The following is a 14,335-nucleotide window of genomic DNA, read 5'->3' on the forward strand; positions in this document are numbered from 1 at the left end:
AATACCCAGGACTGATCTCCTTTAGGATGGACTGATTGGATCTCCTTGCAGTCCAAGAGACTCTCAAGAGTCTTCTCCAACACCACAGTTCAAAAGCATCAATTCTTTGGTGCTCAGCTTTCTTTATAGTCCAACTCTCACATCCATACATGACTACTGGAAAAACTATAGCTCTGACTAGACAGACCTTTGTCGGCAATGTAATGTCTCTGCTTTTAATATGGTGTCTAGGTTGGTCATAACTTTTCTTCCAAGGAGCAAGTGTCTTTTAATTTCATGGCTTCATCACCATCTGCAGTGATTTTGGGCACCCCCCCCAAATAAAGTCTGTAGCTGTTTCCACTGTTTCCCCATCTGTTTGCCATGAAGTGATGGGACCAGCTTGCTTACCACCAAAATCTTAGTTTCCATGTGTCACCACACAATGGAACCCCTCTGGTAGCCACTAACCTGTTCTCTGTATGTATGTTTCTATTTTCATTTAAAAACAATGGTTAGATGCCACAAAATAGGTGGCAATGCTTTGACCATACGTGAGTTGTCAGGTCCAACGGCTTCTTCCATCCTTGTCAGTGGGAGTGCTAACCTTCTTGCCTTTCCTATGACACTCCACCTACTTTATATGAGCCATTCTGAGCTGCTTTCATTCACCCAAATGTGTCACACGTTTTTGTGTTTTTTTTTTTTTTTTTAACCTGTGAGCTTTCAAGCTGACTCCTGCATCTGGAACATTCAACCACACCACCCACCCCATTCCTGCTTCTCCTTCACTTTCACCCCACCCCCCTGAGCTTAGGTGCCCCCGCTCTGGCTCACACCCTCTGCTCCCTCTCGTTCCCTCTCAGAACGCTTAGCAACCTTCAGTGTTGATGTTGTTTACATTTCTTAAACTCCCCAGGAATGTAAACTCTGGGAGGCTAGAGAAAACATGAAGTTACAGAAAGGGCTCTGGCTAGCTTAAAGAAAAGGGAGAATTTATTGGATGGTTTCTGGGTTATCTCCTGGGATCTGAACTGGAATTGAACAACCAAGAACATGGGAAGGGAAGGGCCCAATGAGCTCTGGTGGTGACCTCAGCAGGAAGTGTCCGCAGACCCACTTGCTTGACTGATCCCTAGGAATTAAGTGTATCTTTTCCAAATTTCACAGAGAAGGCAATGGCACCCCACTCCAGTACTCTTGCCTGGAAAATCCCATGGGCGGAGGAGCCTGGTAGGCAGCAGTCCATGGGGTCGCTAAGAGTCAGACACGACTGAGCGACTTGACTTTCACTTTTCACTTTCATGCATTGTAGAAGGAAATGGCAACCCACTCCAGTGTTCTTGCCTGGAGAATCCCAGGGACGGGGGAGCCTGGTGGTCTGCCGTCTATGGGGTCACACAGAGTTGGACATGACTGAAGTGACTTAGCAGCAGTTTCCAAATTTCAAAGGTTAGAAAGAGGATCTGAGTTCAGCTTGGGTAAGGTGATCACCCTTGATAAGTCAGCTATGGTCAGTGGATGTAGTTACATAATACAGACGTGGTCATGGAGGACCATTCCCAATGTAGGGATGTCAAACTGGGCCAGTCACCCCCAAGGATGATCTACCACTGGGAATATGCCCAACACGCCCTTTATTCCTGATGCCAGGCTTGCTGTCTCCAACTTCTTCCCCCGTTGCAGTGGGACTATTATAATATTAAGTTATCATCTCTTGGCTTCAAACCCACTGGTACTCTGTTTAGCAACACTGGGGCAGGGTCTCTGTGAGCCGTATTTCTGCCCTGCTAGGTGGATCCCTGCCAGGCTCCGGCACCAGGGGCCTTAGGAGAAGCCTGTAAGACTGGAGGTGGGAGAAGAGCAGCTTTCTGTTTTTATTGGTGTGATTCGCCCACCTCGCCTCTTTACCCAGCTGTGCCGGTTCATTCCTGCAGCAGCATTTGAATTCAGCTTGCAGTCTTTACAATACTTACAGAATTACTTTCATCGAGTCCACTGATACCAGCACCAGCCAAGCAACGCCCCCTCAGAAGGTGGGATCCCAGTCACATGGGTCCTCCCTGAGCATAGAGACACTGACACTAGCTGAGCAGTACTCTTCCTCAATGTTTGGGGGTCCAAATACCACAGCACCCCCTGCCACACAAAGCTCAGAGATGCCAATACCAGCTGAGTGGCACTCTCTCTTCAAGGGTCTGAGATTCAGCTTCAAGGGGCTTCTTCTGCATCTTAGCAACTTCTTCTCCCTGTATCTCCAACCCCTAGGGGTAGCAGCTGCCTTCTATAGTTCCCACTCCTGTGATAATGTACTAGTCTCTTCTTGCCTTTTCATTTATTTAGCTAATAACTCTTTACGTTAAACTCTATTAAAATAACTGATATAATTTGTTTTCTGTCTGGAACTTGACTGATAGATATATGGGATGATTTTCCTAGAATAGAAATCTGATCAGATTTCCGTTTTGCTTAAAATGCTTCAGTGATTAAACCAATCCTTGCACAATTCATAACAGCCGAAAGATGGAGACAACCCAAATGTCCATTGGCAGACAAACTCCACAAACTAAATGTGGTATATCCATCCATACTGGGATGTTGTTCAGCCTTAAAAAGGAATGAAATTCTGATACAAGCTACACCTTGGATAAACTTGGAAAACATTAAGCACATGAAATAGTCCAGACACATAAGGACCCATATTGTATGGTTCCACTTATATGAGATACTTACACTAGGCAAATTCATGGAAATTAAGTAAAATGGAAGTTATGAGGGGCTGGGAGGCTAGGGGGCTGGGGGAAGGGGGAGTTATTCTTTATCAGGCACAATGTTTCTGTTTGGGATGGTGGAAAAATCATCAATTTTGGAATCAATTCTGAAAATTGAGAGTGGTGATGGCTGCCCAACATGGTGAATGTACTTCATGCCAAGGACTTGTGCACTTAAAATGGTTAAAATAGCAAATCTTAAGTATATTTTGCTACAATGAAAAAGTTACCAAAAGCAAATGCTTTAGGGGCTCTCACTGACGAAATTGGTTCAGTGAGGGGAAAGATGTGGAGGTGTGCTTTGGGCTTTTCCTGGACAACCTTGGGCTGTGGTACTGCCCTGGCTTATGCATCTGCCATCGCGTAATCGGCGGGATCCCCTCGTCCATCCTGGGAGCACCTGTCACAGTGGGATGTGATCTCCTGCTGCCGTATGCAGCATTCTCGGCCCGCCTGCGTTCCTCTCTCCATTTGAGCAGTGCTTTTAGAGTCCCCTAAGATGGTCTGTGTGTGAGGGCTTCCCACCAGGCAGTGTATTTACTGCAGTTGTTTCTCTTTTGGCCTCAACTGGACTTTCACATGGACATTTTATCAACTCACTTTGTTTTTTGTCCTTTGAAGTATTAGTTTCATTTTGTCTTTACTGTTTTTTTAATGATAAAACATTTTTAGGAGACTTGGAAAATACAGATCACTGTTACATGTAGTTTCACTGGATATTACAATTATTTTTTAAATAGCTCAATTAAGATTTTCAGTTGGTATTTCAATCTCAAACTCTCAAAAATTAATAGAATGAATATACAGAGAAGTAGAAGGATATAGCAGATCTGAAAAGCACTAGGAATACCTTTAGATCATGAAAGTTTTGCACCTTGTTTCATGTCCCTGGAAATGTTCCAGTGTCTCCTAGTTTATAGTCTATGAGAACTTGAATAGAATTTGTATCCTACTGTTGGGTGAAAATTGTATATATCTGAATTATGTTGAACTGGATCAACTCAATTTTTGATTCAAGATGACCATCTATTTAGCGTTTCTCTTTTTGTCATGGTGCTGAAACCCTGTTAGTACTTTCAGAAAACTCCTCTCTGTTCTATGAAGAAGCAGGAGACACAAGAACAATGCAAGCGAACTATCTCTGACATAGTGTTTTGTTTGCCTTATAAAAGTTCATTTTAACAAAGAAGTTTTGGGATCGTAGATTTTCCTAACATTCTCAACTGACAGGAGGTAGTGGGGTGATAATAGATAAGTTTCAGGTCCAGAAGATTTTCCCCACCACTATCAATTCTCTTTTTAATGTCCTATTTCAGTGAAGGAAGTTTCAGGGGTACTAATAACATATGCTTTCTCTCTTTCTCTGTCAAGGAATGAGTACAATTTAGATATTCTGCCTAAGAGTAAAATAATACCAACAAATGTGAAATTGGCCTGATACTTTCATTTTCTTGCCAAAGCATATCAAGATCTGTGAGCTAGCAGTCAGAGTCTGTGAATCTAGCTAATCTAATCTTCCTCGAAGCTCTTTCTAATCTCTCTTTCCCCAGCTCCTTGAAGGCCCATTTCCCCTGCTAAATTCAATATTAGGTTAATTGAATTGGCTGTGTAATATTCAACTGACATTATCCCCATAAAATTTATTTATAAGTTTTATTGCCTAAATAGTGACAGAGTGAGATAATAGATTTTTAAAATGACTACTGTAATTAACATTCCCTAAAGAAGAAAATGTGTTTCTGACATTTAGATTTATTAAGGAAAGGAAAATAGAGTCACAAGACAGAAAAAGAAGAGAGAGAGGGAGAGAGAAGCAAGAACACTTAACTTCTAAAGTGAGGATTGGATTTTGGACAACCTCTGGGAACACTAAAGAGTGGCCACAGGCCTGGAAAAGGTCAGTTTTCATTCCAATCCCAAGGAAAGGCAATGTCAAAGAATGTTCAAACAATCACATAATTGCACTCATCTGACATGCTAGCAAAGTAATGCTCAAAATTCTCCAAACCAGGTTTCAACAGCACACGAATAAGAACTTTCAAACATTCAAGCTGGATTTAGAAGAGACAGAGGAACCAGAGATCAAATTGCCAACATCCACTGGATCATCAAAAAAGCAAGAGAGTTCCAGAAAAACATCTACTTCTGCTTTATTGACTACGCTAAAGCCTTTGACTGTGTGGATCACAACAAACTGTGGAAAATTCTGAAAGAGATGGGAATACCAGACCACCTTACCTGCCCCATGAGAAGTCTACATGAAGGTCAAGAAGTAACAGTTAGAACCGGACATGGAACAACAGGCTGGTTCCAAATTGGGAAAGGAGTACATCAAGGCTGTATATTGTCACCCTGCTTATTTAACTTACAAGGAGAGTACATCATGCCAAATGCCAGGCTGGATGAAGCTCAAGATGGAATCAAGATTGCTGGGAGAAATATCAATAACCTCAGATATGCAAGTGACACCACCCTTATGGCAGTATAAAGAGCCTCTTGATGAAAGTGAAAGCAGAGAATTAAAAAGTTGGCTTAAAGCTCAACATTCAGAAAACTAAGATTATGGCGTCTGTTCCCATCAGTTCATGGCAAATAGATGGGGAAACAATGGAAACAGTGAGAGATTTTATTTTCTTATGCTCCAAAATCACTGCAGATGGTGACTGCAGCCATGAAATGAAAAGACGTTTGCGCCTTGGAAAAAAAGCTATGACCAACCTAGACAGCAGAGACATTAAAAAGCAGAAACATCACTTTGCTGACAAAGGTCTGTCTTGTCAAAGCTATGGTTTTTCCAGTAATCATGTATGGATGTGAGAGCTGGACCATAAAGTAAGCTGAGTGCTGAAGATTTGATGCTTTTGCACTGTGGTGTTGGAGAAGACTCTCGAGAGTCCCTTGGACTGCAAGGAGATCAAACTGGTCCATCCTAAAGGAAATCAGTCCTGAATATTCATTGGAAGGACTGATGGTGAAGCTGAAACTCCAATACTTTGGCCACCTGATGGGAAGAACTAACTCATTTGAAAAGACCCTGATGCTGGGAAAGATTGAAGGCAGAGGAAAAGGGGATGACAGAGGATGAGATGGTTGGATGGCGTCATGGACTCAATGGGCAAGAATTTGAGTAAGCTCTGGGAGTTGGTGATGGACAGGTAAGCCTGGCATGCTGTGGTCCATGGGGTCGCAAAGAGTTGGACACAGCTGAGTGACTGAACTGCGCTGACTGGGACACTATTTCCTGGGTCTTTTTGTCACGGTGCTTCAAGGCGCTGTGTGTTGCCAATGACAGAAAAGGGAAGAAGTGCGTTTTCAATATCATGTCTGAGGCCATTGTCCAGACTCCACTTACCTTGTGTTACTCTTGCAGTGGGTGTCCCACAGCAGGCAGCCAGTGGGAATCGTGAATCTAGGGAGGAGCTGGCGCATTCTTCTCAGTCCTGGAACACAGGGGCAGACACCCTTAGGCAGGTCAGGCGTGGGAGGGGCTGTGTGACTCCCACAGCAGACAGTGGTGATGCCTGGAGGCCGTGGGCTGCAGCTCCTCCATTCACCGGCCGTAAGAGCTCTGACAGGTAATGGGGTCTTTCGGTGTCTCTTTTTCCCTGTCTGTACAGTAGAGATGAAAACTACCTGCCTTTTATCTTTTGGAACTATGATTTTCTCCAGGCATATGCCCAGGAGTGGGATTGCTGGGTCATATGGTAGTTGTATTTTTAGTTTTGTAAGGAACCTCCATACTCTTCTCCACAGTGGCTGTATCAATTTACATTTCCACCACCATGCACCCCAATGTTCATCGTAGTGGTATTTATAACAACTAGGACATGGAAGCAACCTAAGTGTCCATCAACAGAGGAATGGATAAAGATGTGATACATATATATGGTGAAATATAACTCAGTCATAAAAAAGGAATGAGATTGTGTCATTTGCAGAGGCATGGATGTACCTAGAGACTGTCATACAAGAGTGAAGTGGGTCAGAAAGAGAAAAACAAATACTGTGTGTTAATGCAGATATGTGGAATCTAGAAAAACAGTACAGGTAAGCTTATTTGCAAAGCAGAAATAGAGACACAGACATAGAGAACAATCATATGGACACCAAGAGCAGAAGAAGAGGGTGGGATGAATTGGGAGATTGGGACTCACACACACACACATATATAAACTACTATGTATAAAATAGATGACTAATGGGAACATACTGTATAGCTCAGGGAACTCTAATCAATGCTCTGTGGTGACCTAAATGGGAAGGAAATCCAAAAAAAGAGGGAATACGTGTATCAGTGATTCCCAGGTCGTGCAGTGGTAAAGAATCCACTTGCAATGCAGGCGATGCAGGAGACATGGATATGATCCCTGGGTGGGGAAGATCTCCTGGAGAAGGAAATTGCAGTCCACTCCTGTATTCTTGTTGGAGAATCCCATAGACAGAGGAGCCTGGCAAGCCAGTCCATGGGGTCACAAAGAGTTGGACACGGCTGAGCACAGCACCCTCGAACTCAGAGCCTTAGGGGACTAGTGCTGAAGATGGCTACAAATAGGCCCATGAGAAAGGAGAAAAAGAGGGACCACTGGGCCCTTGGATAGAAGGAGGAAAGCACCATTGTCCCCCATCAGAATGGGCCTGGTAGCAGCCATTCAACCTACACAGAGAGCAGCCCATCTGCAGACTTCCTTTCCATCTCTGTCTTCCATCTCATTGCCCCAAAGGCAATGGAGTCTAATGTGAAAAACGTGGTCAGAGATGGTGTTGCTGGGCAAGAAGAGACATCATTTTCACCCAGTCTATGTGGGTGCGGAGACGGCAGATGGTACCAGATTTTGGGACCGAAGTGTGTAGGTTTTACTAGTCAAGTTTATCAATGAGTTATCTAACATTTCTTCTGAAAAATGGGGATGAAGATACTATCTACCTTATAGTGTTGTTATGAGGATTAAATGAGTTAAAAATTGAAAAACATTGAAGATATTGCCTGGAACATAGTAAGTGCCATGTCAGTTCAGTTCAGTCACTCAGTCGTGTCCAACTCTTTGCAACCCCGTGAATCGCAGCATGCCAGGCCTCCCTGTCCATCACCAACTCCCAGAGTTCACTCAGACTCATGTCCATCGTGTCAGTGATGCCATCCAGCCATCTCATCCTCTGTCGTCCCCTTCTCCTCCTGCCCCCAATCCCTCCCAGCATCAGAGTCTTTTCCAATGAGTCAATTCTTCACATGAGGTGGCCAAAGTACTGGAGCTTCAGCTTTAGCATCATTCCTTCCAAAGAAATCCCAGGGCTGATCTCCTCCGACGCAGGGTAGCTCCTCTTGGATGCCGCCCCTGACCTCGGACTTGTGTAGCTCTTCAAGTGCCATGTAAACAACTATAACTGAAGAAGTTTATAGCAACTGTGAGTGTGTGCATGCTAAGTCACTTCAGTCATGTCTGACTCTTTGCAACCCTATGGACTGTAGCCTGCCAAGCTCTTTCGTCTATGGGATTCTCCAGACAATAATACTGGAGTGAGTTGCCATGCCCTCCTCCAGGGGATCTTCCTGACCCAGGGATCGAACCTGCAACTCTTAACGTCTCCTGCATTGGCAGACTGGTTCTTTATCACTAGGCCACCTGGGAAGCCCATGTGAGTATAATGCTATTAGCCACCTGCAACCCTGGTTCTTCGGAGGAAGTTAGGGTGGAGACACTCACTGATGCACTCATGTTTCTGATTACCCGGGATGTGGTTTTCAGATTCTGTAAAGATGGTGAGTCATCTTTAAATAAAGATGGAGTGTGTGTGATTCACTGGTAAATATTTAAGGTATTCCTGAAACATGGAAACAGAAAGAAAAGGGAGAAGGATGGCTCTGTCAAGTGATAATGAACCAGACGGTTATAAAAAACACAGAGGGCTTTCAGAAGGCAGAAAAGGAGAAAACACAGAAGAGGATCAATGAGAGGGCAGGATCGATGAGAGGAAGGATCAATGAGTGGTCATGGCAGCTGGGAGAAGGAGTTGTTCGGCAAAATGGCTTAAATCACTTTTGGAGCCCACAAGACAGAGCTGCACTCATGAGACGGTGGCATACACAGCAAGGAAGGCTTGCCCCCCTTCCCTTCTCAACTCCCTGCCACGACACCTTGATATTTTTAGCCTGTGGGGTTGGGATGATGAATACCCAAGTGGAAATAGTGTTGGAAGGAGATTTTTCTTGGCAAAATGGCAGCAAAGGCTGCCAAGTATTTTCTAAGATGTAAACAAATCATCCACCTTCGTTGGGGAAAGATTAGCACGTTATTCCTGAGTCAATGTAGGATTTTCACCTGCTGGCATTTGCAAGGCAAATTCCCCGCTATCATCATAAGCTTTTACAACCATTAAGCAATCTATTACTCAGAGAAATCATTGGTGTCCCGGCTGCTAGAATCAAATAATTGGGCAGAAATTAGGAAATAAAAATCACCTACTCAATACGAACGAGTCGGAAGGCTACAGTGGAGGTGGCACCGGTTTGTGGGTCTGAATTTTCTCTTGATTATGCAGCCAACTGCCCCTTGATGTGGCTCTGCTTTTACAATTATGAGAGAAAGGTGTGGGATCAAATGATATTTGAGATTCCTTCTTGCTCTGAATCCTACAATTCTAGGCTACTCTGAACAGAAAGCAGCTCTGTCTTTATATTTATGATAAAAACCTTCCAGAATTTCTGCACCTCTTCTCCTCCCATTTGAAATGTCCCTTTCCACCAGGGTCACACAATTATTGCCCTGACTGTACTAAAAGGTTGTTGCTGAACCACGAAAGAGGGCGTGATTCTTGGCCTCCAGAGGAGAAGAATTCAATCTGGGGGCAGTGATGAGGCTTAATCACTCAGAGATTTTGTGTAATCAAGTTTTATTAAAGTATAAAAGAGATAGAGAAAGCTTCTGACATCAGAAGGGAGCAGAAAGAGTACCCCCCCCGCCCCCGCCATTAGTCTTTAGCTAGATGTTATATAGCTACTAGTAGTCTGCTAATTAGAGAAAGTAAATGTCTCAAAACTCAGAGACTGGCACCAGGCCCCTCACCACAACATGCATTTTGAGATAACATATGGCACCTGGCCATAAAGCGATTGATATGAATCTTGAAGAAAGGCAGGTTTCCAGGTAAGTAATATAGTTTCATTAACATAGATTAGGAGAACAATGTATGAGTAGAACAAACAGGTTTGTCGTCAGTTCTGAGTCTATGGTGGAACAAACTTGAAGATCAAGACATTTCAGTTCAGTTCAGTCGCTCAGTTGTGTCCGACTCTTTGTGACCCCATGAACCACAGCACGCCAGGCCTCCCTGTCCACCACCAACTGAGTTCACTCAGACTCATGTCCATTGAGTCGGTGATGCCATCCAACCATCTCATCCTGTCATCCTCTTCTCCTCCTGCCTTCAATCTTTCCCAGCATCAGGATCTTTTCAAATGAGTCAATTCTTCACATCAGGTGGCCAAAGTATTGGAGTTTCAGTTTCAACATCAGTCCTTCCAATGAACACTCAGGACTGATCTCCTTTAGGATGGACTGGCTGGATCTCCTTGCAGTCCAAGGGACTCTCAAGAGTCTTCTCCAACACCACAGTTCAAAAGCATCAATTCTTTGGCACTCAGCTTTCTTCACAGTCCAACTCTCACATCCATACATGACCACTGGAAAAACCATAGCCTTGACTAGATGGACCTTTGTTGGCAAAGTAATGTCTCTGCTTTTGAATATGCTGTCTAGGGTCTGGAAAATCCACTGGAGAAGGGATAGGCTACTCACTCCAGAATTCTTGGGCTTCCCTTGTGGCTCGGCTGGTAAAGAATCTGCCTGCAATGTGGGTGACCTGGGTTTGAGCCCTGGGTTGGGAAGATCCCCTGGAGAAGGGAATGGCTACCCAATCCAGTATTCTGGCCTGAAGAAAGACAGAGTCTAGGGTAAAACATAGTTCATTAACATAGCTTAAGACAAACATTTCCATGAGAAGAACACATTGGTTAGCTCAAGGTTTGAGAAATGTTAAGTTCAGGTGGAACCAGGTGTCATTATGGCAACACAGAACTTTAAGAGAAACCTCTTTTTAAATTTGTATAGAAAAGGGGAAAAAATATAACACTAGTAGTTTCTTTCCTCCTGCTGCTCAAGAGAGAGATAAAAAATGTCGGACACTTGCAGCCTATTTCCTCCATTTGGAGACCCCTGGCCTTCCTGCCTGTTACCCTCTCAATACCTTGCTGATTTCCATCATGGTGTGTGGACTCTTCCTCTCGCCAGACCTCACAAGCTTGCCATGCTCTGGAATGTACCCTGTTTGACATACTATCTCCATTTCTCTTAACTTCAGCTCAGCCCCAACTTACCTGTCCTGCAGTTCCCTTCCCCAGAGTCATACTCTTGGCTAGATAGCTTTAAAAAAATTATGTATGCAGAAAATATTTCTCTTTTAGCAGAAGATATCCGACTTTCAGTATGGGCTTAACGCAAAGGAATGGTAGGAATTTCAGTGGCCACAGATGATGGGGGAATAGCTTACTCCCAGCAACTTCAGGAATCCCAAATCACACTCATAACCATTTGCCAAAGTGTGAAGTCTACTTGTGTTTTCAGGGAATTCTACTGAAGAACCATATATCAATCACAGATATTTGTAATTTTTAAAATTATTTATTTGCTTATGGCTCTCCTGGATCTTCACTGCTGAGTGCGGCTTTCTTTAGTTGCTGTGCGCGTGCTCTCATTGTGGTGGTTTCTCTTGCTGTGGAGCATGGGCTCTAGAGATCATGGGCTTCAGTAATTGTGGTGCCCTTGCCCAGCTGCCCTGTGGCATATGGAATCCTCCTGGATCTGGAATTGAACCCATGTGCCTGCACTGCCAGGCGGACTCCCAACCACTGAACCACCAAGGAAGTCCCAAATATTTCCATTCTATTTTTCTAGACTCCAGCTGGGTGAGAGGTATATCACAAAGGTAAATGGAAGCTTAAGTTTCAGTAGAGCTACAGAATTTTCTTAATCTTAAAGGATAGTGTTACAAATTTTTTTATTGTGGAAAAATATACATAATACACATAAAATGTATCATTTTAACCATTTTCAAGTGCACAATTCAGTAGCATTAGGAGTATTCACATTGTTGTGATGGTAGTTTTATCCACAATTGTTTATTGGGAGCCATAAGTTTGAGTATATAAAAGTAAGTTATAGTTCACACCATGGAGAGCTTATCTTGTAACAAATAAACAAGATGTAAATTGGTCTCGAATTTTGAGTCAGTCTGTCTGCCTTCCTACGTTCCTTCCTTTCCTGTCTCTCTTCCTTCCATTCCCACTCTGTTCCTGAAGTGGCCTCAAGTGGATTATGAAACTACAGACAATATCACAGGGTGGAGTAAATGAAAAACTGTTGGGGAACGTAAGGGTAGGAAAGTGAGATGAAGCCATGTGTTAGGTTAGTTCACAAAACGCGTGCCTGGGAGCCCTAGAAACACGTTAGATATAGACTTCAAAGTTTATTCTAACCCCCCAGAGCCAGTTCAGCAGAGGAATTTGATCCATTACAAGATTCGCGGTATCCTGCCTGGGACATCCAAACATAAACAGGTGCTCAGAAGCACACAGCTTTTCTTGTTACCGAGATCAGAGGAAAGTTCTCCCGTGGGTTGTACTGGAGAGGATGTGTGTGGTATAATGAACCACATCCATCCGTACCGTCTACACAGCAGTGAATTACTACAGACTTACTAATAATCTTCAATGCAATCTTTAATGGCATTGCCCAAATGGTGAGTTCAGTTAAAAAAAAAAACAAAAAGCAGCATGGTTTCTTTTTTTGGCTCTCTACTGACCTGGCCTAATAGAGGGATGGATTTTAGTGGATCTGTGGTGGACTGGGGTGTTGGTATGCATTGTCTTTAAGGTGGTCTCAGATAGCTGGGCATCCGGGCACATCCCCAGGTTGAATGCTTGTATTTCAACAACCACTTCTAATTACCTCAGGTGCCTTGCAAATGTGATCACAGTCCATGGGCATATGACACGAGAAAAGTAGGGAAGTATTATTTAAGATTACTCTAGTTTGTGATGAGGAAGCCCCATCACCTATATCTAAGAGACTGCTGGGTTCTGAATATGTAAGTGGGAAGATCTAGTGGTGTGATGTGCTGTTCCCAAAGAGGTATTAAACATAAACTAAAAGGAGAAGAACCAAATCACATGGCATTTTAGCTCAATGGACCAATCTATTTCTTCTCATCTTGAGTCTTAATAGAAGTGCTATCATGGTTTAAGTTCTCAGTCAGTTCAGTTCAGTCATTCAGTCGTGTTCGACTCTTTGCGACCCATGGACTGCAGCACTCCAAGTTTCCCTGTCCATCACCAACTCCCAGAGCTTACTCAAACTCATGTCCATCCAGTCGGTGATGCATCCAACAATCTCATCCTCTGTCGTCCATCTCCTCCCACCTTCAATCTTTCCCAGCATCAGGGTCTTTCCCAAGGAGTCAGTTCTTCACATTAGGTGGCCAAAGTATTGGAGTTTCAGCTTCAGCATCAGTCCTTCCAGTGAATATTCAGGATTGATTTCCTTTAGGATTGACTGGTTTGATCTCCTTGCAGTCCAAGAGACTCTCAAGAGTCTTTCTAACACCACAGTTCAAAAGCATCAATTCTTCAGCACTCAGCTTACTTTATGGTCCAACTCTCACATCTGTACATGATTACTGGAAAAACCATAGCTTTCAAGAGATGGACTTTTGTCAGCAAAGTGATGTCTCTGCTTTTTAATATGCTGTCTAGGTTGGTCATATCTTTTCTTCCAAGGAGCAAGTGTCTTTTAATTTCATGGCTGCAATCACCATCTGCAGTGATTTTGGAGCCTAAGAAAATAAAGTCTCTCACTGTTTCCATTACTTCCCCATCTATTTGCCATGAAGTGATGGGAACAAATGCCATGATCTTAGTTTTCTGGATGTTGAGCTTTAAGCCAACTTTTTCACTCTCCTCTTTCACTTTTATCAAGAGGCTCTTTAGTTCCTCTTCACTTTCTGCCATAAGGGGGGGTATCACCTGCATATCCGAGGTTATTGGTATTTCTCCCAGCAATCTTGATTCCAGCCTGTGCTGCATCCAGCCTGACATTTTGCATGATGTACTCTGCATATAAGTTAAATAAACAGGGTGACAATGTACAGCCTTGATGTACTCCTTTCCCAATTTGGAACCAGTCTGTTGTTCCATGTCCAGTTCTAACTGTTGCTCCTTGACCTGCATACAGATTTCTCAGGAGGCAGGTAAGGTGGTCTGGTATTCCCATCTCTTTCAGAATTTGCCACAATTTATTGTGATCCACACAGTCAAAGACTTTGGCATAGTCAATACAGCAAAAGTTGATGTTTTTCTGGAACTTTCTTGTTACTTTTATCATCCAACAGATGTTGGCAATTTGATCTCTGGTTCCCCTGCCTTTTCTAAATCTAGCTTGAACATCTGGAAGTTTACAGTTCATGTATTACTGAAGCCTGGCCTGGAGAATTTTTTGAGCGTTACTTTGCTAGCGTGTGAGATGAGTGCAATTGTG

General features: G+C 43.4%; 1 non-coding gene across 1 annotated transcript; it reads right to left on the bottom strand.

The window, feature by feature from the left end:
* Positions 1-482: 482 nt before the first annotated feature.
* On the bottom strand, positions 483-608 carry LOC113898915. Its single transcript, XR_003512778.1, has one exon. It is a non-coding gene; the product is annotated as a U6atac minor spliceosomal RNA (small nuclear RNA).
* Positions 609-14,335: the final 13,727 nt, after the last annotated feature.

This window comes from Bos indicus x Bos taurus, chromosome 9, assembly GCF_003369695.1.
Source record: "Bos indicus x Bos taurus breed Angus x Brahman F1 hybrid chromosome 9, Bos_hybrid_MaternalHap_v2.0, whole genome shotgun sequence".
Lineage (NCBI taxonomy): Eukaryota > Metazoa > Chordata > Mammalia > Artiodactyla > Bovidae > Bos > Bos indicus x Bos taurus.